The sequence below is a fragment of the Mustela nigripes genome, chromosome 14 (genome assembly GCF_022355385.1).
Source record: "Mustela nigripes isolate SB6536 chromosome 14, MUSNIG.SB6536, whole genome shotgun sequence".
NCBI lineage: Eukaryota > Metazoa > Chordata > Mammalia > Carnivora > Mustelidae > Mustela > Mustela nigripes.
In genome coordinates, this window is record NC_081570.1 from 51942556 (window position 1) to 51947595 (window position 5040).

Consider the following 5040-nt stretch of genomic DNA (forward strand, 5'->3'; position numbering starts at 1 on the left):
TCTTGCAGTAGGTGTGGCAAAGAGCAATAATTTATTAAGGTCTATTTTTTTTTAAAGCCCAACTCTTCTTTTTATAGTTGAGAAAACTGAATCCTAAGGAAGTTTGAAAAACTTGCTCAAGTCCCGTAGCTAGTTGGTGACAGTCATGACTTGAAAGTCCAGCACTTTTGGCTCCTTTACTGCGCTAAGATTCTAACATTTTCTGGAGTTTTTGTTTTAGGATCTCCTCTTGTTACTTGCATTCATTTGCTAATTCTCTTGTATTTGTGGAATCAGAGGTCAAAAAGAGTTTGCATAAGGCAAATGCACATTCTCCACAACTGTCTGGTGGTTTAAGGGCTTCTGCTTCCTTCTTCATGTAAAAGGCATAGTAGGGATTCCTGAGGTAGTCTCATGTGTTGTAATGGCAGGGGTGGTGTAGTGAGAAGAGAGAATAACTAAAAAAGAAATCCAATCAGAATCAAAAGAAAGCCCCACACTTCAGTTCAAAAAAGCAATTGCACCAGAGGTAGCGAGTGGTAGAATATTCCACACAAATAAGGCCTTGGGATTTTAATTGTATAAGCTCAGTAGGAAACATTATTGCTACGGGGTTGTCTAGAAAGCTGTCACACTCTTAGAGTGCATTAATAGGGCTACTTACTGATGCTGAGCCTGTCACAAACTGATGGAGAGACTCGAGTTTTTAAAATGTCGATGAGTGAGGAATGTTGTAATCCCTCTGTATTCTGTATTTAAGTACAGATGTACAAGAAGGCCCATTTATGGATGTCATATCCATACTGTGTACTGGGGCACTGGGGGGCTCAGTCAGTTAAGTGTCTGCCTGGGATGGAGCCCCACATCAGGTTCCCTGCTCAGCAGAGAATCTGCTTCTCCCTCTCCCTCTGACCCTCCTCCCTTCTTGTGCTCGCTCTCTCTGTCTCAAATAAATGGATAAAATCTTAAAAAAGAAAGAAAGAGAGAGAGAGAGAAAGAAACCATCCACCGACAAGCTGGAGTATGACCAGAGGCTGCTGATGGGGCCATGGGCACTGGAAAGGAACCCACTTTGTGGGGGGCTTCTAAGTACTAGGTACTGGGCCAGCGGAGCTTTAGCTACATGGTTTCAGTGCATCTTCACACCAACTCTGAAATAAAGTTCTTATTAATCTCATCTACATATTTTGAGAGGAAGACATTTACCCAAGATCATTCCCCTTGAAAGTGATGGGGCTAGAGCTTAGCACCATGTTCTTCCCACTACCAGGGAAGTGAAAGCTCTTAAAAACCATATCATAAGAGCAGAGAGGAAGAAACCGGGCACACACAGCTATCCAAATATATTTGAAATATTGTCAAGTGAAACCAGAAGCTAGATTTATTCCTCTTTGGTCCCAGAGAAAATTAGAGCCTGAAGATAAGTGTTGCGGGGAAGCACATAAGAAGTTAATGTCAGGAAGAACTTTCTATCAGAGGATGATTCCGTAAATGATCCAGCTGCCTTCATTCATCCCATGTGCCTCCTCACCGGAGGAGCATTCAAGGAGAAGCCAACTGGCCAGTTGTCGGGGTGTTCTTCATTCACTCAACCGGTATTTAATAAGGGTTATCCCTGCTTTAGAACTTGAAGATTCAGCAATGAACAAAACAGGAAAAACAAAACAAAACAAAAACCTATAAATACTTGTATTCTTGCCTTAATAGGGTTTACATAGCAATGGAATATAGTGGTAGAGGTCATTGCAGGATTCTCTGGTCTATTCAACTAGCAGTTTGAGGTGACACTAAGACACCAGTCATACATGGTCATTTGTGCCTGCCAGTGTCCCCTCATCTTTACCACTGCTGGGCATGCTGGCTTAACCTCTAATTCCCAAATCCTGTGAATCTTTGCTGAGGGCACTGTGTAGTCACTGGAGCCCTTTCTAGCACATATGCTAGAAGTGATGAAGAGATTGGCATTCCCCCAGCAGCTGTCACCCAATGACTGATGAGAATAAAACTGTGGTCTCGTCTCTCAGTTGGGATAACACTGAGACAGGGGATCCACGGGGCCTCCCTGATTCCCTCAGCAGGATGGCGCTCCCGTTTCCACAATGGAACCTTGCTTGATCGGTTCTTTCTTGTTCCTATCTGTTTCCCATTGTCTGACTTATGATCCCTGGAGCTACTTCCCAAATAAACCACGTGCACTTGCATTCTTGCCTCAAAGCCTGCTTCTGGGGGTAAGCCTGCTTCTCAAAGTAAGCCAACCCTTGTGATTCTTAAACACTGGCTGAATGTCAAGGGATCTGAGTTTTCATCATGGCCCTTGGCTCTGTGTAAGTCACTAACCCTCCCGCTTCTCATATTATCACTTGTAAAATAAGAGCATCAGACTAGATGAAATATATGTGCATATAATTTGAAATATATGTCTATATTCCTACCCACAAACATGCCTAGTATTTAATTTTGTAGCCTCCTTTACATGGTTTTGACAGAGTCTTCACATTCATGTCCCACTGATCCTCAAAATACCTCTGTGAATTAGACTGAATAGGGACAATTTTGCCTATTTAAGAGGTTAGACAATTGCACCACCATAATAACGGGTTTCCTTTTTCCTCTTCTAAACATTTAACTAATGTCCCAGAGTTTGAGTGATCCCCATCCTGTTTTCCTAATCTCTATCTCCAATCTGATGCAAAGAACAAATTTCCTGTTTCTCGATGATTGGATCAAGAGGTTATGGCCAGCAAATGGCTAGACTCATGGCTAAAATAAGAAGGGATCCAGATTCTTCGGAATAGAAAATTCCATCAGCGACCCATATGGGTTAGGTGCTGTGTGGGACAAGACTGTGGGAGCAGACACAGACCTGGGCTACATGCAAGTAGCTTTGTGAGTCCCACACCCCACACTCTGGTAAGAGGCAGGATGGGATCCATGTTTATATTTTCTATGGTTTATAAAAGCACTTTTTGCACTCACCCCGTGAGATACAAGTTTTATTATTCTCATTTTGATGGGAAAACAGACGCTGGGAGAGGTCAAGTAGTTGTAATAAATGTGCATTCTCCCTTGAAATGTTAAGGCAGGTGCTAGTGGAAGTTTATCATGCCCAGGCCTGTCCCCTGGAGAGCTGTGGTTATGAGTTCTCTTGTAGCCATGTAGATTCCAACAGAGGGGGCTTTCCAGAATACACTGGAAGAGCTCAATCATAAGGAGACAAAGAGTAAAGACAGTGACGCTACAGATTCTTTGAGGTTATAAGTAGAGAGATGTTTCCATGTCACCAGGCAGAGAGGGAAATCAGATGGTCACACTCCAGTGAACCTTAGAGATCATCCTGGTCCAAATTCCTCTGTGAGCCAGAGCAGGGAGGTACTTTCTTTAAGGCTACACAACTTGTCAGGTGAGCCATCATCCTGGTTTGCCCTGAAAGTCCTGCCTTCCAAGAAACCGGAGTCTGGAGCCAACTAGGACAGTTGGCTACTCTACGACTGATAAATGTATCTGACATTCCCCAGTCTGTCTGGTTCTAGAAGACCACTTGTTTAACTACACCGACACTGAGTGTGATCGTGAGGGAGTCACTTTGCCCCCTCCAATTTCATGTTCTCATCTGTAAAATGGAAACAAAAATACCAAATATAAAGAGTTGTGCAGGGCGCCTGGGTGGATCAGTTGTTAAGTGTCTGCCTTCGGCTCAGGTCATGATCTCAGGGTCCTGGGATCGAGCCCCACATTGGGCTCCCTGCTCGGCAGGGATTCTGCTTCTCCCTCTGCCCCTAACCCCTGTGCCCCCTCATGCACACGTGCTCTCTCTTTCAAATTTAAAAAATAATAATAAAATAAAAAAGGATCGTGTGGATTAAATAAGAAAATGCATGGAAAATGCTCGCTAAATAGTACATACACTACTATTGTCACTACTTACCAACGCTAGAGATAGGTTATCCTGGACTTTGGCCTTCCTCTCTGTTACTGCTCTTTCTTCCAGCAGGATTCCCAAATCACTATCATGGTTTTTTCTGCACTTGAAACAAAGTCTTCATTTTATAACTGGAAATGTTGGTAAACTTGTATGCCTAGGAAGCGTACCTCTTTTTAGTGACCAAAAAGCTTTTGCTTTCCATACTTAAAGTCACATGTTCTGAGAAAGGAGTTTTGCCATATGGTTCCACTATACCCAAATGGTCTTTTTTTTTTTGGATTGTGAGAACAGCTACTATCCAATGCACAATGAAATGGAAGGATTTAGATGTATGCGGCACCAAGGGCCTCGCTAATGTCGTGGCAGGGGAGAAAGTATATTTCTTAAATCACACCCAATTTGGTAAAATAAGACTATTTTGGATATAGCTACAATTGCCTCACATTTTTCTGTTGCTCTCCCTCCCCATGCAACCAGGCTACATGACGTTATATATAGAGAGAGTAACAATGTCCAGCATTTCATGCTAGTTGTAGAAGGCTGTCTCCTTCCCCTGTTGACGCGTTCAGAGTGGGCGTTTGAACTCTGAAACCCTGCAGACTGAGCCCCTGAAACAGGCTCTTTCTGTGTCTCAGTGGGAAACTCTTTGCTTCTCTTCTTCAGTTTCTTCAGCTGTAAAACAGGAATCCAAATAATTCCCTTTAGCTCAGGGATTCTCTGAGCTCGTCTGTAAAATGACACAGAGATGAAAACCCTTTAGTGACAATGCATGCCTAACACTGTTACAAGTCTAGAGCTCAGAGTTCAATGAGATTTTTAAAAAAGGAAGAAAGAAAAAAAAAGAAAAAAAATCCTCCATCCAAGAGGAAAACCCAAAGTACTCTCTGATCAAATTTCGCGGATAACTTTTGGGGATCAATTTCTGTGCAACTTCCTGGGGTGAACTTGCAAATGTTTTTCTACTCACTTCCCTAAAGGAAGCCTCCTCCATTCCAGTTTTATAGGATTCCACCCACTTTTTTTTTTTTTTTTAGCTGTAGTAAAGAAAAAAAAATTAAGTACAGCTTCCTTGCAGATTGTGGAGAAGATATCTTGTATCTCATTGGAAGCTTGCTGATCAAAAGATCTGTGTCATCTGT